At 45.3% G+C, this 25,964-nt stretch overlaps 1 pseudogene; it reads right to left on the reverse strand.

Moving 5' to 3' along the window:
* Nucleotides 1–2,138: 2,138 nt before the first annotated feature.
* The window catches only part of LOC142297104 (uncharacterized), a 33,636-nt pseudogene continuing 9,810 nt past the window's right edge, over nucleotides 2,139–25,964 (reverse strand).

Genomic DNA, 25,964 nt, shown 5'->3' on the forward strand with positions numbered 1-25,964 from the left:
ACAGACCTTTATTGGTGACTCAAAGATCAATCAGTCCAACACTCAAGGGTCCTAATAGCTTACAACCGCATCAGTCCAGACATAATAGTCATAGACAACGGACACAACATATAACAAGCCGCTGACTCCTGAAATATACGAGGGGCTGCTAGGATTTAGATCTGGACTCATTGCGGCCACTTCAGAACTCTCTGGTGATTTGTTTCCATCTATTTCTCGGGGCTTCTTGAAGTATTTGAGGTCTTTGTCCTTCTGGAAGACCACTGACCTAGGACTTTATCCAGCTTTCTGAAACTGGGCGCTACATTGCCACCCAGAATCATTTGGTAATCTTTAGATTTCTTGATGCCTTTCACACAATCAAGGCCCCGAGTGCCAGAGGCAGAAAAACAACCCCAAAACATTTCTGAGCCTCCACCATGTCTGACTGTAGGTCCTGTACCCTTTTCTTTGTAGGCCTCATTCCGTTTTCAGTAAATAGTAGAATGATGTGCTTTACAAAAAAGCTCTATAAAATGCATACAGCTGCACACTGAAAAGCCAAAAATGTACAAGGGAAAATATGGCACTGCATTACTGCAAAAGAGCAATATCTAGTTTATGTATCGACCAATGCATGTAAGCCTGGAAACCAACGGCAAGGTATATCTCTGTAATCCGGGAACCTAACTAAAATGCCAATATCTAGGTTAAAAACATCCGTGTCTGTATTTTTAATCTAGATAGTTGCATTTAAGTTAGGTTCACAGATTACAGAGATATACCTTGCCGTTGGTTTCCGGGCTTACATGCATTGGCCAATACATAAACTAAATAGCTCTCTTTTGCAGTAATGCAGTGCCATATTTTCCCTTGTACATTTTTGGCTTTTTCAGTGTGCAGCTGTATACATTAGTTACTATGTTTTTTCAGTTAGCACCTGTTCACATTTGTTGGATATGCGGGTCAGTTTTTTGGATATTTATAAAAAAGCTCTATCTTGGTCCATTCTGTCTACAAGACGCTTTCCCAGAAGGATTTTGGCTTACTCATATACATTTTGGCAAACTCCAGTCTAGCTTTTTCTGTCTGTGTCAGCAGTAAGATCCTCTGGGGTTTCCTCCATACCATTTAATTTTATTCAGATGTGGATGAGTAGTTTGTGCTGACACTTATACACCCGGAGCCTGGAGGACAGCTTGAATTTGTTTGGAACCTGATTGGGGTTTATCCCCCATCCAGACTATCCTGCGATACAACCCTTCATCAATTTCTCTCTGCCGTCCACGTCCATGGAGATTTAGTACAGTACCATGGGTTGTATACTTTTTGCTCATGTTGCACAGTGTGGATAAAGGAACATCAAGATCTCTGGAAATTGACTTGTAACTTTGAGATTATTGATATCTTTCAATAATTTTGGTTCTCAAGTCCTCAGACAGTTCTCTTCTCCTCTTTCTGTTTTCCATGTTTAGTGCGGCACACACAGACACACAATGCAAAGATTGAGTCAACTTCTCCCCTTTTTATCTTATTTTCATATGGTCCACACCTGTTATTTGTCACAGGTGAGTATGAATGAGCATCACATGCTTGAAACAAAGTTGTTTACTCACAATTTTGGAAAGGTGCCAACAATTTTGTCAGGACCATTCTTGGGGTTTTCTGTAAAATTATGTCCAATTTGCTTTATCTTTTATTTTGTGTTGTTCCAATACACACAAAGGAAATACATATGTGTAAAAAAACGTTACAATACATTTCTGGGAGAAATACTTCATTTTCTGGAACAATTTCAAGAGTACCAACACCTTCGGTTGTGACAGTAGGAGGCTATATGGGAGCTTATACTGTATATAGGATGCTATGTGGGGGATCGTACTGTATAAAGGAGGCTATGTGGAGGCTCAGAAATGTATATAGGAGGCTCATACTGTATATATGAAGCTATGTGGGGCTTATATTGTATTTAGGGGATTATTTGGGGGCTCATACTGTATGTAGGGGGCTGTGTGAGAGCTCATACTGTATATAGTGAGACTGTGTGTGGGCTCATACTGTATATAGTGGGACTGTGTGGGCTCATACTGTATATAGTGGGACTGTGTGTGGGCTCATACTGTATATAGTGGTGATAAGGCCGTAATTTAGGTTGATGCAATCTAATCATGCATCCCTCTTAAACTGTCTGCAGTCCAAATTATGAGTCACTCGTGGTAGCATGCATAACCACTCTTTCACACACCAGAGACGTGCTCAGATATGAATAGAAAGTAAGACTGATTTATTTCCGGAAGTTGTACAAATATATATAACCTTATTGGCTAGGTGCCAAGAATACGTAACACATCTCCTATTGGATAAAGTAGAACAGCTTATTCTGTGATATACAATTTACTGTAATGTGCTTGGTTCCTCATTTATATTAAGCAATGTCAGCATGATTCACTGGTCACAAGAATAGCCCAGACTGTCTGTCTGAGTCTTATGCCAAGATATATGTGGGGTACAGTTCAAACACCATCTTAATTCCTGTTCTTTATGGATATCTCCATGTAACAATGATATACTCATAATAATTCATAATCTTGTCCATAACAGTCCCCCCTTTGGAGATAGCCAAAAAGTCTTTCCTTACTTTTCCCGAGTCTATTGATCTGTCCTAATGCCGATGGTTACCTCACTCACATACGAGATACCCCATCCCTTGTGGATGAATCTTCCCACCCAACAGACTATGCATAGGAAGCCAGATCCTGATCGTATTCTCTAGACTGTCCTCATGGCTATGTTCCGCTGGCCCACGTTATTCAGGAAGGGGGAACGTGGCAGTAGTCCTTTAATTGGCTAATATTTATCAGGGTTGGGTTCACTCAGAGTCTCATGCTCCTCAGTCCTCAGGCGGTAATGGTGGGACATCAAAGGTGGGATGTAGAGTCGTCTTCCAGTCCACATGCTTAGATATCATCATCCTGGCACAAAGTATCGGGTAGAAGAGGGAAGACAGCCATCTCCTGGTCTCAGGCAGGTCCGATATCTCTTTGTAGTGGAATGCATGGATCTTCGTCCGAAAGAAAATGAGTGAGAGAAGAGAGAGAGAAAGAGAGAGAAAGATTGAGAAGAGAGGGAGAGAGAGAGAGGAAAAGAGAGAGGAAAAGAGAGAGGAAAAGAGGAGAGAGAAAAAGAAAAGAGAGAGAAATCTAGATCTGGTTGGATCTGGAGGAGAAAACTCAAAAACGTGTATTAGGCACATGTTTAAACAAACAACAAGCTTAGTTGAAGTATCTGGCGCTACTTCTAAACAGGATTTCATAGGGTCTCAACCTAGTGGTCCCTGCTGTGGTGTGTCTGACACTGAACAATTCAAGGGGAAGACTCTCATGCCCTTGCCTTCTACACTGCCCCATCCTCCCAACCTTCCCTCTATTCCGTGGCTGGTATGGGGTGTGTAGAGTCAGTTCTGTGTCCAAGGCCTGCCATATCTCTTTGGCTGGCAGTGAAAGCAGGTCACTAGCCACTTTCTATGGTCTCCGGGAGCCCACAGCTGCACCCTATCTCAGTCCTCTTCTTCTTCTGGGACTTGCTCTTGTAGGGTCAGGACAACGTTTTCTCAAGACTTTCCATCCTTCCTTTCTTCTTCACATCTGGGTCATTCGAAAAGCACAGATTGACTGACTGTTTCTCTCGTAAGTGGTCTTGGGGCTTCTTTGGATGTTCTGTCAGTGAGGGCACTTCTTACTGCTTCCCTTGACTCCTCCAATGTAGGCCTCAACCCTGCTCACCGCGACTCTGTCTGGCAATAGCAAAGCTTCCATCCGTTCTTCTATGGCCTCATGGCGGCGTACTGTTCCATTGGCAGTGATCAAGTCTCTTGTCCTCCACAGAGTAGATGCTGGCTGCCATCTTGCAGGCTTCAGCGAGAGCACATACATCTGCTTCTTTACAGACAGGCATGCGGGTAGCGACTGCTCTATCAGCACAGCGTCTTCTGCTACCAGCACCATACCCATGTGGAACCGTCTTCTTGATGCACATCTTGATCCATCCGCAAAGGTGTTAAGTCAGGGTCCAAAGGTGTTAAGTCAGGGTATCGAATCCAGAGTTTCAGCTATGCCAGAGTCGACTACCTCTTCCACCAAGGTGTCAGAGGTGGGACACTCCCCCCTTGGAAGAGGGAGAAGCTCAGCAGGATTAAGGACCGCACACCGGGAGTTGGTGACTTTGTCAGGGAGCAGTGATGTCATACGGGCACTGATCTTCAACTGGTGCTTTAGGTAGGTGTTCAATCTGGCTGAGTAGTGTTCAAAGGGCTGCTGTCTTCCTCCATGGCAAACAGGTAGAATGACTTCTGGGCTGGAGATGACGTGATGATACTCTTCAGGTGACTGTAACTGTAACTCAGGTGACTGTGACTGTAGCTCATCTGTATGTGGGGTGATCTTGTAAGCTGCTAGATTCATCTCCATACGTCTTGCCATTTGAAGGAGGGTGTCTTGGTCCTTACCAGCTGTAGTTTGTTTGCATATGGGCTCTCGGAGACCTGATACAAAGGACTATACCTAGGTTTGTAAGAAAGAGCAATGGATGTAACTTGGGGTCAGGAGAACACTGAAATTCTAAAAACTAAGACCCCTAAAACCCCGGGGAAAGAGAAAAGAGCACAAGAGGGTTTGGAAACTACCAAGCAGCACCCCCTGACTACATATACACAACTAGGAAAAAGCAGTGGAGCGTATCCACTCTACCTCTCCTGTGCTGACCCTGTAACTCGGGGCCCTGCACTCTCCCTCATCCCGACGGTAGACCTGATGGTGGTCAGGGCCGAGCCTCCAGCGTATCCCTATCTCCTGTCAGACCCTGCAAACTAAGACACAAAGGATTACTGGGTGCTGCCAACGAAAACCCTAATATATACCAACTCCTGAAGATCAATGTCCCCTTGGGACCACATGAACCTCCACCCTCTCTATCAGGGAACTCTTGTGCAAGCTACCGGCAGGATAACATACAAGTGAGAATATCTCAAACCTAGGCTTAAGTAACAACTGCCATAGGCAGAAAAATATTCACTGTCCACCAGGACTAATAGTGAGCAGTCTATATGGTCTACTAAACTGTAACAAACATGCAAAAGTGAAGGGAAAAGGTTTCCACAGGACTATCAGCAATAACCTCTGCTAAGGTTCATTAGTGGGAAAAACTGCATATATGACCAAAAATGGAAGGTGTGTGTGTTCCAGGTCCCTGTCTCCCCCCTCTGCAGTCCCTGCTATGTCAGCAATAAACAGAGCAGGGACTTTGGCTGCTAAAACAAAAAATGGGGAACTGGGTGTCGGCTGGACTAAAATGGCGTCTAAAAATGAACTATGTAGTGTCTGAGTTAAAACGTCCACTAAAGATCTCAGCACAGGAACATTTTATATACTATTGTGAAAAATATTATTATTACAAGAGCTACTGATTAAAATGTCCTTTGTTGGTGGGAAAACTCCTTTAAACATTTCCCTGCCATGAATACGGCTTCTCTCCTGTGTGAATTCTCTCATGTGTAAGTACATGTGGTTTCTGCAGAAAACATTTCCCACATTCTAAACATATCTACAGCTTCTCCTGTATGAATTCTCTAATGTTTAATAAGGAATTTATCTAGAAGTGATTTGCTAGAGTACGAACATGATTATGGCTTCTCTCTTGTGTGAATTCTCTCATGTCTGGCAAGATACAATTTCTGCATAAACTGTTTCCCACATTCAGAACATGTGAATGATTTCTCTCCTGTGTGAATTCTCTGATGTTCAACAAGACTTGATTTATCTGTAAAACATTTGTGACATAGTGAACATGAATACGATGTCTTTCCTGTATGAATTTTCTGATGAGTAACAAGATTAGATTTATTTCTAAAAGATCTCCCACATTTTGAACATGAATACGGTCTCTCCCCTGTGTGAATTCTCTGATGTCTAACAAGACTTGATTTATTTGTAAAAGGTTTCCCACATTCTGAACATGAGTACGGTTTCTCTCCGGCGTGACTTTTCTCATGTCTAACAAGACTTGATTTATTTTTAAAATGTTTTGCACATTCTGAACATGAAAATGGCTTCTCTTCCGTGTGAATTCTCTCATGTCTAACAAGATGTGCCCTTTCTATAAAACATTTCCCACATACTGAACATGAATATGGCTTGTCTCCTGTGTGACTTTTCTCATGTGTAGTAAGACTAGTTTTATCTGTGAAACATTTCCCACATTCTGAACAGGAATACGGCTTCTCTCTTATGTGTCTTCTCTGATGTGCAATAAGATGTGATCTACAAGTAAAACGTTTTCCACATTCCGAACATGAATATGGTCTTTCTCCTGTGTGAATTCTCCCATGTGTGGTAAGCCTAGTTTTATTTATAAAGCATTTTCCACATATTGAACATGAATACGGTTTCACTCCTGTGTGAATTGTTACATGTGAAACTAGATGAGCTTTACTTGTAAAACGTTTTCCACATTCAGAACATGAATACGGCTTCACTCCTGTGTGAATTCTCTGATGTGTAACCAGATATGATTTATTTGCAAAACATTTTCCACATTCAGAACATGCATAAGGTTTCTCTCCAGTGTGAATTCGCTCATGTGACGTAAACCTAGTTTTATCTGTAAAGCATTTCCCACACATTGAACAGGAATACAACTTTTTCCAAACAGAATTAGTGACAGAGGAGAAAAGACCTGCGTTTTTTGTTAACAGTTTTCCAGATTGAACCTTTTTACTGACTTTTTGATCAGCTCTTGTGATACCAGTTTGTGATTGGTCAGGAGAATGCTCCTTATGATTGGGAAGAGGTCCTGGATGCACAGTAGGGGTATTGATGCTTTGTCCTGGAGAGTGCTGCTGCATGACATCTTCATCTTCTACTTTATAACTTAGCGATACCATAAGGTTTCCCATGCAGTTCTTGTGGGAATATTCTAGTTGGAATTAAAAAATGACAACCTGATTTTATTTTTCACAAAATCATCACACAAAAACGTCACTATAAAACAACTTTCATACTATTACTGACCATCTAATAAAGTGCACAGCCTTGACAAGATATTGTGCCGTCTCAGGCTGAATCATGGACATGACCTTGAGGGTTGTAAAGCCGACCTAGCAGGATCAATGATCTAAATTATTGCAGGAGAACCAGAAAAATGACTGCGCTGCCTGGAAGTAACAGAGACCAGTGCACTTTGTCCAGATAAAGGTTAGTTTCTCAACGCGTTTCGAAGTGATTACACTTCTTCCTCAGGAGAATCACCAGGTTACAAAGTGCTCAGGTTTACAATTTATACAGATTGTTATTTTCAAAAAAGAGTGTCAACACGGCACATGACATCTGTGTCAGAGCTCAAGAGACAAGTATGGAAAAAAAAACCCTCAAAGACAAACCATTAAACTAAAACCAAAACCGAATAAATGTATTAGTTTATAAAAAAATAAGTTATTAAGATTATGGGAGAAGGACAAGGAGGAGAGAATGTGCAAAATTTATATTTAGTGGGATTCAAACACCAATGTGATAGACACTTTGCTTGTGTCGCTATCATCATTGCTCTGGTTTCAGTTAAGAAATAAATAATTAGCAGCTGTAAAAAATTGAGAAAACTAGAGAAATGTGTATTCCCCAAAAATGATTTAGATGCGGGCTACAGACCCTATGATCTTAGAGCATGATGGTGATAAAAATGTGTAGGTGGGTGTAGAACCCATCCACAGAGGCGTTCAACTATTCACCTGGATGCCCCGGGAATTATCTATGTGCCTATGATGGTCGGTTGTGGCTGTGAGTAAGATGATACCTTTAGATTAAGAGATTTTATTATATATATATATATATATATATATATATATATATATATATATATATATATATATATATATATATATATATATGAGATTTAGAGATAGATAGATAGATATATGCGAGTGTATGAAACAAAACAGATGTGTGGTGGGAAATCACAATGATGGCCATTAATCGCTCCTATTACGGTATCTTTGCGCCAAAACTGAAAAAATTATACGAAAATTATTTTCAATCCTCATTTCATATCACAATATGGCACCTCATTCTTTTTTCCTTTCTGCTCCTTCGCTTTATTTTTTTTCCCCATTTCTTCTTATCCCCTCAGCAGCTCTCAGTCTGACATGCAGTCCATACTCGGCAGTAGCAGTTCATGCTGCAGCCTTGGTCTGATGCTGCAGACAGCCCCTTACCCCCCTTTTTTTCGTCAATGAGCCATTGCTATTTTACCACTATCACCATGTACTGAGCGATAACGCTCTTGTGTTTCTTCCATTTTCTAATAACTACGCCAACAGTTGTTGCCTTCTCACCAAGCTGCTTGCCTATTGTCCTGTAGCCCATCCTGTAAAATCCTAATTTTCATAATTAATCCATTGTACATATAGATATTTGCTGATATTACAGATATCCATATATGTATGTGTAACTTTGGTAAAGGATTGCATCATGCAAGTGGAGAACTTTCTAAGATGAACAAAACCCGGTGCAAGTAAACATAAATAACCCATCACATGACACTCGGGGGGGGCTCACTCACTGGAAGGATTTCATGGACACAGCACATGCTGTCTAAGTCATAGAGTGACATGCTACGGAGTTAAACAGTTCAGGATCCAGGCAAAGATGGGTGAGAAAGATACTAAACTTCTGCTGATTCAATAGAGAAATTATCTATTTTGCTGCAATGACTTACAGATTCTGTATTTTGTTACTATAATACTTTTTGGAAGACAATGCATTACACCATGATATGTTTTCATAATAATTATCGTCATACTTTATTTGGAATATGACATCTGGTGAACAAGTCCTTGAACTTAAAAAATCTATACTAAAAAAGTATATTTAACAGTCCCAGCTTGTGCAGGTTACAGTTTTGTCCCTGGTGTCCTTAGACTTTGGTCTTGGCCATCACACTGGGGTTTGAATCCCTCTATATATATTAGTATTGCACTTTTTCTTCCACTTTTTTCACATTAGTTACTCGGTGCTCGTTCAGAGAGCTCAAAATCTTAATAATTTAATTCTTTTAAAGTAACAAATGTATTAGGTTTTGATTTTTAGTTTGTCTTAGTTTTTTATTTCTCCATACGCGTTTCTTGAACTCTGACACAGGGTGTTTGCGCTCTTTTTGAAAATAAGCAGCCTGCGTAGCCTAAAGGGGGCTTTACACGCTACGATATCGCTAATGTGGAGTCGTTGGGGTCACGGAATTTGTGACGCACATCCGGCCGCATTAGCAATGTTGTTGCATGTGACACCGATGAGCGATTTTGCATCGTCGCAAAAACGTGCAAAATCGCTCATCGGTGACATGGGGGGCCATTCTCAATTATCATTACTGCAGCAGTAACGAAGTTGTTCCTCGTCCCTGCGGCAGCACACATCGCTCCGTGTGACGCCGCAGGAACGAGGAAGCTCTCCTTACCTGCCTCCCGGCTGCTATGCGGAAGGAAGGAGGTGGGCGGGATGTTACGTCCCGCTTATCTCCGCCCCGCCGCTTCTATTGGGCGGCCGCTCAGTGACGTGGCTGTGACACCGCACAGACCGCCCCCTTAGAAAGGAGGCGGTTCGCCGGTCACAGCGACGTCGCTGGGCAGGTAAGTATAGTGTGACGGGTCTGGGCGATGTTGTGCAGCACGGGCAGCGATTTGCCCGTGTCGCACAACAGATGGGGGCAGGAACCCACACTAGCGATATCTGGACCGATATCGCAGTGTGTAAAGCGGCCTTAAATGTGCTACACCAAGAAACAGGCATCATAGAAGACGGAAAATGCAGTGGTCGGCTAAGATGGAAAACACATCACGCTTAGTTCTCTTTGATATCGTAAGAAGTCAGCAATGCCAACAGATCACAAATGGCAGTAACCTGTGGGACCCAGATACTCCCATCTACAGTTCAAAGAAGTCATCTTCATGGAGTAATTGTGACCAAAAACAAGACCTGCATTTTTTCTACAATTATCTGAATGTTTACACATGAATTTTTAATGTTCTCCCCTTGTTTGTCCAGTTTCATCGTACTCTCCAAAGATAACTGGTAAGGAATTTAGATTGTGAGTCCCAATAGGGACAGTGATGATGAGGTCAGTAAACTGCTGGAGAATTAATGGTACTACGTAGGCCAGTAAAACAGATAAATACCCACCTCAGTCCATCAATATTACCGGATGTTTACCGTCACGTAGCCGATAGGTGGCCAGTCATCAAACAACCTCATTATTACATACCTGAGGGATCATCTTCTGGTGTCTCCTCCTTCACGTCACTCATACATGGCCGATTGTCCATCATCCACTCTTCTTCATCCTTCACTTTAGTATCAGTCAGATGTCCACCCTGATGTCACATATAGAACAGTTCAGTACAATACAGCAGACATCACCAGAAGAAGCCCCCAAATATCTAAGCGTGGCTCTATATAGATATGGTGGAGGTGCAGCTTCAGCTACCTGATGACTCTCCGGACAGTCCTGGGAATACAGAGGAGTTGGACATCTCTCCGGGGAATTTCTTACATGGAGTCCATCTGTAGGAAGCAGCGACACAAGAGACGGTTACATGTGATGATGGAGTTGTATCCAGGTGACCCTCTAACAGACACAAATCTCCCCTCCTTACACTGCTGCTCGGCCACGAAATCCTTTTATTCTTCATCCATGGCCTCATGTAAAAGCTGAAGCCATTAGCAGTCTTCAAGTCTCAGGTTTTCAGGTTCTTGGAGCAGATTGCCTCTGTAGTTGTACTGTGCTTCATCTTGGAAGTTCCATTTTCTTGCTGGATAAAAAGGATTCCTAGCACAACTTGACTGAAATTTCTCTGGTAATGCCATCAGACGCCGGAGGCTCCTCAGTCAGGGGCAGTGAACCTTCTGGTTGATGTGAGTGTATGAAAATCTCTACTAGACTGTGAGTGATGAGCGGCCGGAGGCTGCGGAGTCTCCTTATTGCCGACTTCTCCCGCAGGATCAGCAATGTGACAGGCGCCGACCTCCATATACAGACCGCTCTCCTGTGACTTGTGTAAGTATAGACGGAGGCGTGATCAGATTAGTGCACGTTCTGCCGTGTACAGAGACGGAGCGGCCCGACACCCTGCAGATGTAGGAGCGGAACGTGATGGAAGAGCCAAAACCGAATCTTCTACATGATCGGGGCACTGTACCCTGTGTATGAGAGGGAGGACGTCCAACAACACCCCAGTAATAATCTATAGAGCCAGGTCTCTACTTACCTGGTGATATAGACGACCGGCGCTCTTCCTCTACAACGTCCGAGTACAGATCCCAGTGTCCTTCTATATACTCCCACTCCTCCATGGAGAAATAGAGAGCGATGTCCTGACACCGGAGAGGAACCTGACAACCAACGACACCAAAATCACCCAGAATCCTCCAGTGTACACTGTATAATCTCCCAGCAGTCTCCTCTCATCCCCCAGAATCCTCTAGTGTACACTGTATAATCTCCCAGCAGTCTCCTCTCATCCCCCAGAATCCTCCACTGTACACTGTATAATCTCCCAGCAGTCTCCTCTCATCCCCCAGAATCCTCCAGTGTACACTGTATAATCTCCCAGCAGTCTCCTCTCTTCCCCCAGAATCCTCCAGTGCACACTGTATAATCTCCCAGCAGTCTCCTCTCATCCCCCAGAATCCTCCAGTGCACACTGTATAATCTCCCAGCAGTCTCCTCTCATCCCCCAGAATCCTCCGGTGTACACTGTATAATCTCCCAGCAGTCTCCTCTCATTCCCCAGAATCCTCTGGTGTACACTGTATAATCCCCCAGCAGTCTCCTCTCATCCCCCAGAATCCTCCAGTGTACACTGTATAATCTCCCAGCAGTCTCCTCTCATCCCCCAGAATCCTCCAGTGTACACTGTATAATCTCCCAGCAGTCTCCTCTCATCCCCCAGAATCCTCCAGTGTACACTGTATAATCTCCCAGCAGTCTCCTCTCATCCCCCAGAATCCTCCAGTGTACACTGTATAATCTCCCAGCAGTCTCCTCTCATCCCCCAGAATCCTCCAGTGTACACTGTATAATCTCCCAGCAGTCTCCTCTCATCACCCAGAATCGTTAAGTGTACACCGCGTGCAGAATTATTAGGCAAGTTGTATTTTAGAGCATTTTTTTTATTATTGATCAACAACTAGGTTCTCAATCAGCCTAAAAGACTCATAAATATCAGCGCTTAATATTTTTGGCAGTTGGAGGGGTTTTTAGATTTGGCGATCTTAGGAGGATTCTGTTTGTGCAGGTAAATATTATTGTGCAGAATTATTAGGCAACTTAAGAAAAACCATATCTATTCCCATCTCACTTGTTTATGGTCACCAGGTAAACCAATATAACTGCACAACATTTAGACATAAAAATTTCTGACATGCAAAAACAAAAAACTCAAAAAAATGGAGTGACCAATATAGCCACCTTTCTTTCTGATGACCCTCAGCAGCCACCATCCATAGATCCTGTCATTGCTTGATCTGTTTACACTCAATATTGTGTGCAGCAGACACCGCAGCCTCCAGACACTGCAGCCTCCAGACACCGCAGCCTCCAGACACCGCAGCCTCCAGACACCGCAGCCTCCAGACACCGCAGCCTCCAGACACTGCTCCCAGAGGTGGACTGTTTTCCCTTTCTGTAGATCTCCCATTTTATGAGGGACCACAGGTTCTCTATGGGGTTCAGATTAGGTGAACAAGGGGGCCATGTCATTATTTTTTCATCTTTTAGACCTTTACTGGCCAGCCACGCTGTGGAGTAGTTGGATGCATGTGATGGAGCATTGTCCTGCATGAAAATCATGTTTTTCTTGAACGATAGCGACTTCTTCCTGTACCACTGCTTGAAGAAGTTGTCTTCCAGAAACTGGCAGTAGGTCTGGGAGTTGAGCTTCACCCCATCCTCGACCCGAAAAGGTCCCACAAGTTCATCTTTGATGATCCCAGCCCATACTAGTGCCCACCTCTACTTTGCTGGCGTCTGAGTCGGAGCTCTCTGCCCTTTACTGATCCAGCCTCTGGCCCATCCATCTGCCCATCAAGACTGACTCTCATTTTATCAGTCCATAAAACCTGTGAAAAATCAGTCTTCAGATATTTCTTGGCCCACTCTTGAGGTTTTATCTTCTGTTTCTTGGTCAGAGGTGGTGGTTTTCGGCCTTCCTTACCTTGGCCTGTCCCTGAGTATGGCACACCTTGTGCTTTTTGATACTCCAGTAACGTTGCCGCTCTGAAATATGGCCAAACTGCTGGCAAATGGCATCTTGGCAGCTTCACGCTTGATTTTCCTCAATTCATGGGCAGTTATTTTGCGCCTTTTTTGCCCAGCACGCTTCTTGCGACCCTGTTGTCTATTTGCCATGAAACGCTTGATTGTTCGGTGATCTCGCTTCAAGAGTTTGGCAATTTCAAGACTGCTGCATCCCTCTGCAAAACATCTCACAATATGGACTTTTCAGAGCCCGTCACATCTCTCTTCTGACCCATTTTGCCAAAGTAAAGGAAGTTGCCTAATAATTAAGCACCCCTTATATAGGGTGTTGATGTCATTACACCGCACCCCTCCTCCTTACAGAGATGCACATCACCTGATTTACTTCATTGGTAGTTGGCTCTCAAGCCTATACAGCTTGGAGTAGGGCAACATGTATAAAAAGTATCATGTGATCAAAATACTCATCTGCCTAATAATTCTGCACACAGTGTACACTGTATAATCTCCCAGCAGTCACCTCTTCAGTCAGCAGCTCCATGATCTTGTTTACGAGTTCTAGAATAATCTTCTCACATATAGGGGAGTGCGGGGGAAGTTCTTTGATAGAGTCCTGTAGTTGGATGATAGGAGTCATACAGACTAGTGATGTCTTCTTCACCACTGTGTAATCCTGTATATGGGGAGACACAAAGATAATATACAGGAGTTTACCCTCCACTCAGCAGATCATATAGAATATACAGGAGTTTACCCCTCCACTCAGCAGATAATATAGAATATACAGGAGTTTACCCTCCACTCAGCAGATCATATAGAATATACAGGAGTTTACCCCTCCACTCAGCAGATAATATAGAATATACAGGAGTTTACCCTCCACTCAGCAGATAATATAGAATATACAGGAGTTTACCCCTCCACTCAGCAGATAATATAGAATATACAGGAGTTTACCCTCCACTCAGCAGATAATATAGAATATACAGGAGTTTACCTCTCCACTCAGCAGATAATATAGAATATACAGGAGTTTACCCCTCCACTCAGCAGATAATATAGAATATACAGGAGTTTACCTCTCCACTCAGCAGATAATATAGAATATACAGGAGTTTACCCTCCACTCAGCAGATAATATAGAATATACAGGAGTTTACCCTCCACTCAGCAGATAATATAGAATATACAGGAGTTTACCTCTCCTCTCAGCAGATAATATAGAATATACAGGAGTTTACCTCTCCACTCAGCAGATAATATAGAATATACAGGAGTTTACCTCTCCACTCAGCAGATAATATAGAATATACAGGAGTTTACCTCTCCACTCAGCAGATAATATAGAATATACAGGAGTTTACCCCTCCACTCAGCAGATAATATAGAATATACAGGAGTTTACCTCTCCACTCAGCAGATAATATAGAATATACAGGAGTTTACCTCTCCACTCAGCAGATAATATAGAATATACAGGAGTTTACCCTCCACTCAGCAGATAATATAGAATATACAGGAGTTTACCCCTCCACTCAGCAGATAATATAGAATATACAGGAGTTTACCCTCCACTCAGCAGATAATATAGAATATACAGGAGTTTACCCTCCACTCAGCAGATAATATAGAATATACAGGAGTTTACCTCTCCACTCAGCAGATAATATAGAATATACAGGAGTTTACCCTCCACTCAGCAGACAATATAGAATATACAGGAGTTTACCCTCCACTCAGCAGATAATATAGAATATACAGGAGTTTACCTCTCCACTCAGGAGGGAGATGATCTTTAAGGCAAAGTCTATTATTCTTCTGTTTATGTCACTTTTGTCTTTGTCCATTTTTGTTCAGTCATTCACGTGGAGAGTTGTTGGAAACATAAGAATACTGAATTATGTTGAGTGATCGAGTCCCGCAGGTGCCAATATTATATATGAGGCTGCAAAACATAATTAGTGAGATACAAAAGTTAGTAACCCTTCTCTGAACAGTCTGAATATATCATAATGATATTAATAGCTAAGTCTGTCACTATAGTTTATCTACCCTAAAATGCTGCCCATCAAAAATATTATTGGTCCAGTGTCAAAGAGTTTAAGGTTGGTTCTAGAAGCTGTGATGGTGTCACTTCTATTACTACCACCTGGTGGCGTCCTATTCTAGGTGATGGATGCTGCGGGGAGGGAGTGCAGCCTCGGTCTTCTTTTCCAGGAGGGGCAGTGGACACTATGGGGAGTGAATGCAGCTCCAGCCTACTGTGACGTTCTGTTCCATTAAAATCGGTGGATGCTGAAGGGAGTGAATGTGTGCCGCCCCAGTGTCAGCAGCCGGGCTGCTCGGATCCGGATCCGCAGTGGCTCGAGGGGCCTCCGGACTCGGGGATCGTGCGGCCACTCCAATTAAAAAGGGGGGGAGGATGTCTTTACAAGGGATTGTAGAGTTAAAGTTCGTGATACCACCCATGGTGTGTGGTAAGATGGAGTACCACCGCTGCAATTGAAGTACCCGGGGTGATGACAGCGGCAGCCAGGTGTTGCGACCCTCCTTGGGGAGGGGGTTGCTCCGGCACTCAGTGATGGTGATTGGGGAGTGCCGTGGGAAGCGCCGGGGCCACTTTCGTACTCACTCAGTCCAAAAAGCTGACACCAACAACTGGGTAAACCAAAGTTCTGGACACCGCTGCCGCTGAGGGGAGCTAGTTCGAGTCCCGTCCCCGCTGGTGTTGCCTGGTGATCCGTGACCTGCCTCCTGGCACTAAGTTACTTCTCTTTTGCTCCCATTAGTGTGGAACAGGCAGGGTCTCGCTCCCCAGAATTTTCTGGACCGTTTTAATGAAAAGTCCTATCCCCCTTGTTGCGCTAGTACCCAGATTTTGGAGCGGGTGGAGAACGGATATTGAAGGTTCCATCCTCGTCGGGTTAATTGTCAGGTTGCCTGAAGCTACTCACTGACCTAGGGTCAACTTACCCCGTCGTGCCCTGGTCCCAGCCCGGTGATGGTGCAAGGCCGCCGGCTGTAAACCTCGACAGTACCGTGCCCCTTGCCACGATCCCCTGCGACTGGGGGTCCAGCTCCTACTAGGCCCAGATCACCGTCTGTCACCTAGTACTTCCAAGAAGCACAGCTCCTGACCTTCTCTCTCCTTCACTTCCTACTTCAACTGATCTACTACTGACACTCCTGACCTCCCCTTAACCAGCCCCCCAAGTGGGCGGCCCTATTCCACTCAGGCCGTCCAGTGGTGTGTCTGGTGGGTGTGGTGCAGAGTGTACCTGGGACTTTGAGTGACTGCTGTTGGCAACACCATTCAGTTGGGGACCCACAACCAAGGAGGAGGTGAATATTGTACAGAAGGGCAGATTGCACAATACCCTGTGACAACCTGATAGGCCATGGCATCACAAATGCAGCCCTGGCCTCCTGTGATATCCTGTTTCAGGATGTCGGTCGATGGTGAAGGGAGTGGTGCAGCCCCAGCCTCCTGTGATGTCCTGTTCCAGAATAGCAGTGTTTGCTGCGGGGAGTGAGTGCAGCCCTGACCTCCTGTCACGTCCTGTTCCAGGATGGCGGTGGACGCTGCAAGGAGTGGTGGAGCCCCGGTCTCCTGCGATGTCTAGTTCCAGTATAGAAGTGGACGCTGCGAGGAGTGAGTGCAGCCCCAGCCTCCTGTGATGTCCTGTTCCAGGATAGAGGTGTAAGCTGCGGGAGTGGTGGAGCCCCATCTGTTATGATTCAGGGACCGAGGAGGATCAAAAAAATGTGGAATCCCAAAAAGGTAACAGAATAGCTGGAAACTTAATGGACTGCAGACCTAATCCTGACACACAACAGTAGCCGTGGGGCGTGCCTACGATGACCTGGACGCCTCGACAAAGCTGGAGAACTAAATAGAAATTTAAGAAAGCTAATCTGCCTCGGAGTAGTCCCCAGATTTAGATAGATAGCCCCCCACATGTAAAGGCTACGGTGATATAGAAAAATACAATACAAAGCCAGAAAAGACAGATTCAGCAAAGGTGAGGCCCGCTATCTTTATAGGAAAGGATAGGAAAGAGCAACTGTCTGCAGCTGTAAAAACCCTAATATATACCAGCACTTCTGATATGGAAAAATCCTGAGGTCACACAACCTCTCCCCCACTGTACCAGCACTCAGATGTTACTGGGATTCAAAAACACTAATACAGATGAGGGACTGAAGTAATACCAAGCATTACAAAATACAAACCTTGCAGAATCATGGAGCTAAGTATACAGACACTCCGAGCAGGGAATGATCCATTCCACCAAGAACTCCACACAGACAAAATAGGAATCATGCCTTAGTATCAAAGCAGAAAAAGCAACAAGAAAGTGGAAAACATACAGCAGAGGTACACAGACCACTAATCTGAGGGAAGTTCTGGAAGTGAGCAGAGCTGGTTACAGAATGTCCTTAACACGCAGAAGCAATTGACCACCGGCAAGTAACAAGAGAAAGCTACTAAGTTAAATAGCCTAATCTGACCCTGATTGCCAGTCCTCTGCAGGTGTGTCGCTTTCATTCCACACATCAACTGCACCACCATCAATGACCAAAAGAGGGAGCCCCAAACTGGAAAACTTATTCACAACAGTACCCCCCCTTGAGGAAGGGTCACCGAACCCTCACCAGAACCCCCGGGTTTGTCAGGATGGGCTCGATGAAAAGCATGGATCAAGCGATCACCATGTATGTCGGAAGCAACCACCCAAGAATTATCCTCCTGACCGTAACCTTTCCACTTGACCAGATACTGGAGCTTCTGTCTAGTAATACGGGAATCCACATTTTTTTCCACTACATATTCCAGATCCCCTTCGACCAACACAGGATCAGGAGGCGCAGCCATGGGCACTACCGGTTCAAGATATTTTTTCAACAAAGATTTTTGAAAGACATTATGAATCTTGAAAGTCTCTGGAAGAGCCAAACGGAAAGAAACAGGATTAATTACCCTCAAAATTTTATAAGGTCCAATAAACCTTGGCTTAAAGTTCGGGGAAGAAACTTTAATAGGAACATGTCTGGAAGACAACCAGACCACGTCCCCTACCTTAAACCGGGGACCCACAGTCTTACGCCGGTTGGCAAACCATTGGGCATTTTCCTGGGAGTGGGACAATTTATGCACCACTTAATCCCAAATATGCTGCATTTTCTCCACTGCCGAATCAACACCTGGGTAGGCGGAAGCCTCCATCTGCCCCGAAGAAAACCGAGGATGAAACCCGAAATTGCAGAAAAAAGGAGACATCAAAGTGGCCGAACTAGCTATATTATTAAGAGCAAACTCAGCCAAGGGCAAAAAAGAAACCCAGTCGTCCCGATCAGCTGATACAAAGCAGCGCAAATAGGTTTCCAAAGTCTGATTTGTCCTTTCCGTCTGTCCATTGGTCTGAGGATGAAACGCAAAGGAGAAGGACAATTCAACTCCCAGCCTAGAACAAAACACTCTCCAGAATCTAGACACAAACTGGACTTCCCTATCAGACACAACATTCTCAGGAATACCATGCAAACGAAGCACCTGACGAAGAAACAAAAAGGTACCAACTCCGAAACTGATGCCAACTTAGGCAGTGGCACCAAATGGACCATTTTGGAAAATCTATCACAGATTACCCAAATAACCGTCATCCCCTGAGAAACAGGGAGATCAGAAATAAAGTCCATAGAGATGTGAGCCCATGGTCTCTTAGGCATCGGCAATGGCAATAATAGTCCACTGGAACGAGAACAAGAAGACTTGAATCTAGAACAGATCTCACAGGACTGCACAAAACTCCTCGCATCACGAGATAGAGAAGGCCACCAAAAAGACCTTCTCACCAAATCCCTGGTGCCAAAAATCCCAGGATGAGCAGCCAACACAGAACAATGAACTTCAGACATCACTCTACTCCTCCATTGGTCAGGAACATACAATTTCCCTCCTGGACATTGTTCAGGTTTATTCTCCTGAAATTCCTTAAGAGCAAGTCTCAAATCGGGTGAAATTGCAGAGAGAATCACTCCCTCATGCAGGATGGTAGCAGGCTCGGTCACATCCAGAGAATCAGCAAATAAACTCCTCGAAAGGGCATCCGCCTTAATATTCTTAGTACCCAGAATATAAGAGACCACAAAATTAAAGCGCATGAAAAAAACAAGGCCCATCTAGCCTGCCTGGGATTCAACCTCCTGGCAGATTCCAGATAGATCAAATTTTTATGATCAGTAAGTACTTCAATTTGATGTCTCGCCCCCTCCAGCCAATGTCGCCATTCTTCAAAAGCCCACTGCATAGCCAATAATTCCAGATTACCCATATCATAATTTCGCTCTGGTGGTGAAAATTTCCGGGGAAAAAAAAAAAGCACAGGGTCTAATTTTAGAAGTCACAGGGTCCCTTTAAGACAAGACAGCCCCAGCTCCAAGGCATCGATCTCCACCTGAAAAGGAATAAACACATCAGGCTGCCGCAAGACTGAAACAGAAGTACCTTATTTTTCAGACTATAAGACGCACTTTTTTTCCCCAAAATTTTGGGGGAAAGTGGGGGGTGCGTCTTATAGTCCGATGGCTGCAGTGCGGTGGTGGTGGAGCAGGTGAAGGTGGGTGCGGTGGTGGTGGAGCGGGTCATCAGAGGCAGGAGCAGGTTGTAGCTGTGCTACCCTGACCACGTGGGGCCACTCATTTGATATGCACGTCCATCATGCCACCCATCATCTCTCAGCCCTGAAGCTGGCGCTTACAGGTGGGCGGGATGATGGGCGGGGGATGTGCGCATACTAAAGAGCCGGCCCGCGTGATCACCCCAGGCAACTACAGCCTGGAGTGATCATGTGCGGCTGAATTCACTGACCCGCGTGCACCATCATCAGCGCGGGGGGGCAGTGAATAAGTACGATATACTCACTGTTCCCCTGCAGCATCGCGGTGTCCTCCTGTCTGTGTGCCAGCTGATGTGTGTAGAGAGCGGTGAGCACAGCGATGACGTCATCGCTGTACACACGGCTCCACACAGGTCAGCTGGCACACAGACAGGAAGTGAGCAATGTTGCGTGTAGTGAGGAGAGGTGAGTATACAACGGGAGTCCTCCAGCTGTTACCGCAAATCTGGCCGCGGCTGAAGTGAGCGCTACATCTGCGGTGACTTCAGTCAGGTGATGTGCGGTGACAGCTGGAGTCACCGCTGATCCCGCACGGCTCACTTCACTTGTGGCCTGACTCTCACAGAGAGCGGTCGTGTTCTATGGCTGCTCTCTGATTGTCAGATGTAGAAGAGCTGCATGCATCATAGGACCTTGTGTGGATTACATTGGACCTGGGTGTTTTAGGGGTTAATAAAGTGGTGAAAGAGGGTGCTTTTTTGTCTTTTATTTCAAATAAATGATTATCAGCAGCTATGGGCTAATAAAATGGCAGCAGCTATGGGCTGCTGCCATTAACTCCTTATTACCTCGATTGCCACCGCATCAGGGTAATCGGGATGAGCTGGGAAAAGTCCCAGGACTGTTACATCTTATGGATACGGCAATTCTGGGCGGCTGCTGGCTGATATTTTTAGGCTTGGGGGGCTCCCAATAACATGAGTCTCCCCAGCCTGAGAATACCAGCCCCCAGCTGTGAGACTTTATCTTGGCTTGTTATTAAATATGGGGGAACTGCATGCCGTTTTTTTTTTTGTTTGTTTTTTTAAATTACCCCCATACAGTGTCAGCAGCTGATCCTCGCCCCATAACAGTGTGTCATGACCACATTTTTTGCTTAAAAATTTTATTTTCCTATTTTCCTCCTCTAAAACTAGGGTGCGTCTTATGGTCCGGTGCGTCTTATAGTCCGAAAAAATACGGTAAACCTCCGTTTCAGCTCCTGAAAAGCCAAGACTGCCTCTGAGGACCAATTCACAATATCAGCTCCCTTCTTAGTCAAAGCAGTCAAAGGCTTGACAATACTGGAAAAATTGCCTATGAATTTACGATAGAAATTAGCAAAACCCAAAAACTTCTGAATGCTTTTCAAAGAAGTAGGCTGTACCCAATCATGAATGGCCTGGACCTTGACCGGATCCATCTCAATGGAAGATGGGGACAAAATAAACCCCCAAAAAAGAGAGACCTTTTGTACGCCAAACATACATTTTGATCCCTTGACATATAACGCATTGTCACATATAACGCAGTGTCACTGAGAACCTGAAATACTGTCCGAACCTGTTCAACATGAGAATCCCAGTCAGTAAAAATCAAAATGTTATTCAAATAGACAATCAAAAACTTGTCCACAAAAATATTCATGAAAGATTGAAAGACGGAGGGGGCATTAGTGAGCCCAAAGGGCATCACTAGGTACTCAAAATGCCCGTCAGTGGTATTAAACGCCGTCTTCCATTCATCACCCTGCTTAATGCGAATGAGATTATACGCTCCCCAAAGATCGAGCCTAGTAAACCAACGAGCACCCTTCACTCTAGAAAACAGGTCGGAAATCAGAGGCAACTGATACTGATATTTAACCGTGATTTTATTAAGGAGACTGTGATGGTGGAATATTGTGGATTGTGTACCATTTTGTGTGGGTTAATGTTTGGGCGTGGTTCACTGACTATTCTGTATTCCTTGTGTGTATATTGTCCCATTTGCAGGTTTAATTCCTCCCCTGCCAGCCTTTTGTTCATAAGTTGGGGGAGGGGGCATAAGATCCACCTACTGTAAACTCCCTGCTTACCTGGGAGAGTCAGGCAGTCTGCTTAGAGAACTTGAAGAAGAAGGATGGAACCTCTGGGAGAAGCTGCGGCTTCTCAGACAGAAACTGGACATTTTATTTATCACTTATTGGATAATATTCATATTTTGTGGACTAATTTTTCCCTGTGTTTTGTGGATTATGTTATGAACCATTTGATTTGCTTGGAATAAATGCTTATTGGATTGAACAGCCATCACTCGCTCTGATGATCGTGTGACATGGGAGAAGGACCCCGTGACAACTGGTGGCAGCGGCGGGATCAACGGAGCGCAGCCTAATGGAGATCCACCCACAGAGTGAGTACAGAAACTGGACCACATCCAGTCTACAGGAGAGAGCCAGAGATCTGGGCCTGAGCTACCAGGGACTGAGTAAAGAAGCCTTAATTGATCTACTGGTGGGTGCGAGCCAGTCCACCTCCTCACAGATGTCTGACGGACAAACACTGGGGATGGGGATCCCTGCCCCAAAAAGCCAGTGGGTGGTGTGGTTCGAAGAAGAGATGGCAGCTCTTGGCCCAGGTGTCTCTCAGGAATATAAGGAGCAGGCTGCTCGCTGAGCACAGAGGAAACAAGAAGCAATGGAGTCCGAAAAAGGGAGTAATGTGAGTTGGAGTGTAAACCCAGCGATCCAGGAGCCTGTGCGGATCACCCGGGCGGACTTCAAGCCATTTGATGAGGCTTCCGGAGATGTGGATGGGTTCTTCAAGGACTTTGAGCAACAGTGTGTCATGATGGAGGTTCCCCACTCTGGCTGGAGGCGTTTGTTAGTGGGATTCCTGAACGGAAGCCTGGCAGAGGCTTATCGCACCATTGACTCACAGTGGAACCGGGATTATAACATTGTAAAACGGAGTATCCTGGATTACCATGCCATCACCCCAGACTCACATAGGGCACAGTTCCGAGACTTCCCAAGCACCACGGGGGGGGGGGGGGATCATTTAGGATGTATGGTCAGAAGATGTCCCAGGCATGTCGGAGATGGCGGGAAGCAGAAGACACCTTCACTGTGGAAGATGTTATACAGGTATTTCTTATAGAACAATTTCTGTACAAGTGTCCCTCAGAAATACGGGAATGGGTCAGAGAGCGCACACCATGCACCTTGGATGGAGCTGCAGCCCTAGCTGATGAGGCCCTTACTGTCCGACCACAATGGAGGGGGCTTCTGGACAATAAGACACAGCCTGCTCCTGCTCCCCTGCCCTCTCCAGTTATAGCTGCTCCTCCAACCAGCCACAGGCCGATGACGACCACGGCTCACAATCCTGGGCTCCAACAGTTCCGACCACGCCCTGGGGGGAAATCACAGAGAGGAGATGTTATGGGTGTGGACAACCTGGGCACCTGCAATCCAGTTGTCTCACACAGACTCGGAGGGATCCCCACGCAACTCCATTTCGTCCGGTGAATTTTGTGCATTCCACCCCACCTAAGGAAGAGTTATCGCCACCTCCACCGGAGTGTACCGCTGACCCCTGCACCATAGATGCCCCTGTTGGAGTGTATTGACTTCGGCCTTTGTCGCTAGGTTCTCCTACTGCCTTCTCCAGAATGCACATTAGAAGGAGTCCGACGCAGAGGAGAGGTTATCGATGTGGGCAGCCGGGGCATTTGCAAAACACTTGCCCTGCTGGTCGATTGAGGAATGACTTTGCACTAAATCGACCTGTTCATTTTTTACAGCCAAATACAAGGAGGGGAAGAGTTCTCACCTCTTTAAGATGACTTGCCTATTGACTCAGACACTCGTGGTCGGCCACTACGGGTTTATGGGGTGCGAGCCACAGCCCTGAGTTCCTCTCACCATCACAGTAAGTACTTACAGGAGGTTGTCCTGGATGGGCAGAGTTATTGGATTTTGTGACTCCGGGGAATTTCTCACAACAGCTGTTCCCCGAGTGGTTCGGCCAGAGGCGATACATCACGAACCAGGGATTGTTATCGAATTGGCTGGAGGACAAAGGAGGAATATCCCAAAGGTGACTTGTGAATCTGGACTTTGGCTTTGGAGTCAAGCAATGTGTGGTTGGGGTGATGAGCGGCTGCCTGCAGATATTCTCCTTGGAAATGATGTGGGAGATCTACAATGCCGATTTGTGGGTGCAGGAAACACAGTTTGAGTGAAGGAGGACACAAAGGGAAGCCTGTCCTTCCAACCCTACCGCTGTACAAGGGACTATTTGCAGCTTCTTCATCCAATATAAGTGTGGAAGTCAACAACAGAACGCTGATGGACTGTCCCGACAAGAAGAACCATAGACTATCCACAGCTGAGCAACATGGACTTAAGTGAGATGGCCAGAGGTCTGTGTAGAGCTCATGGCATACTCACTTATTCAGAAGGAGGGAGAGGTTGTGATGGTGGAATATTATGGATTGTGTACCATTTTGTGTGGGTTAATGTTTGGGCGTGGTTCACTATCCATTCTGTATTCCTTGTGTGTACATTGTTCCATTTGCAGGTTTAATTCCTCCCCTGCCAGCCTTTTGTTCCTAAGTTGGGGGAGGGGGCGTGAGATCCACCTAAACTCTGCTTACCTGGGAGAGTCAGGCAGTCTGCTTAGAGAACTTGAAGAAGAAGCATGGAACCTCTGGGAGAAGCTGCGGCTTCTCAGAGAGAAACTGGACATTTTATTTATCGCTTATTGGATTATATTCATATTTTTGGACTAATTTTACCCTCTGTTTTGTGGATTATGTTATGGACAGTTTTGATTTGCTTGGAATAAATGCTTATTGGATTGAACAGCCATCGCTCGCTCTGCTGATCGTGTGATATGGGAGAGGGACCCCGTGACAGAGACGATAGTCTATATAGGGCCGCAATGAGCCATCCTTCTTGGCCACAAAGAAAAAAAACGGCACCCAAAGGTGAAGATGATGGTCTGATGTGACCCTTCTCCCAAGACTGTTTAATGTAAGTCCGCATAGCAACATGTTCAGGTACAAATAAATTGAAAAGCCGTCCCTTAGGAAATTTACAACCAGGCAGCAATTCAATAGCGCAATCACAGTGCCTATGTGGAGGCAAAGACGCAGCCTCGGTCTCATTAAATACATCCATGAAATTCGACAAATAGTCAGGGACCGCCCGTGTCTGAGATGAAATAGACAAAACAGGAGCATCACCATGCACACATCGGCAGCCCCAACTAGCCACAGACAAAGAAGTCCAAGAACTGGATTATGGGCAACCAAGGGAATCCCAGGACCGAAATATCATGGAAATTATGCAACACCAAAAACTTACAATCCTCCTGATGGTCAGGAGCGGTCCGCATCGTCACCGGGGTCCAAAACTGGGGCTTATTTTCAGCTAAAGGAGTAGCATTAATACCCCTCAAAGGGACAGGAGCATGCAACGGCACCATAGGAGAACCACAAGGCTCAGCAAACCAAAATCCAGCAAGTTCAGGGCAGCTCCTGAATCAATAAAAGCCGGAGCCGAAAATGATGATAGAGAACAGATCAAACCGACAAAAGACACTTAGACTGTAAACCGCCCAAAGTAAATGAACGGGTATACCGTTTCTCGCACTTACGGGCAGACGGAGATAGTATGAGAGCGGTCTCCACAGAAGAAACAGCTTATTACACCGTCTAAACCCTGCCGTTCCACCCTAGAAAGGACCCTATCACACTGCATAGGCTCCAGAGACCGCTCTGACCTATCACACTGCATAGGCTCTGGAGACCGCTCTGACCTATCACACTGCATAGGCTCTGGAGACCGCTCTGACCTATCACACTGCATAGGCTCCAGAGACCGCTCTGACCTATCACACTGCATAGGCTCTGGAGACCGCTCTGACCTATCACACTGCATAGGCTCCAGAGACTGCTCTGACCTATCACACTGCATAGGCTCCAGAGAACACTCTGACCTATCACACTGCATAGGCTCCAGAGACCGCTCTGACCTATCAC

Source organism: Anomaloglossus baeobatrachus, chromosome 3 (genome assembly GCF_048569485.1).
Source record: "Anomaloglossus baeobatrachus isolate aAnoBae1 chromosome 3, aAnoBae1.hap1, whole genome shotgun sequence".
Lineage (NCBI taxonomy): Eukaryota > Metazoa > Chordata > Amphibia > Anura > Aromobatidae > Anomaloglossus > Anomaloglossus baeobatrachus.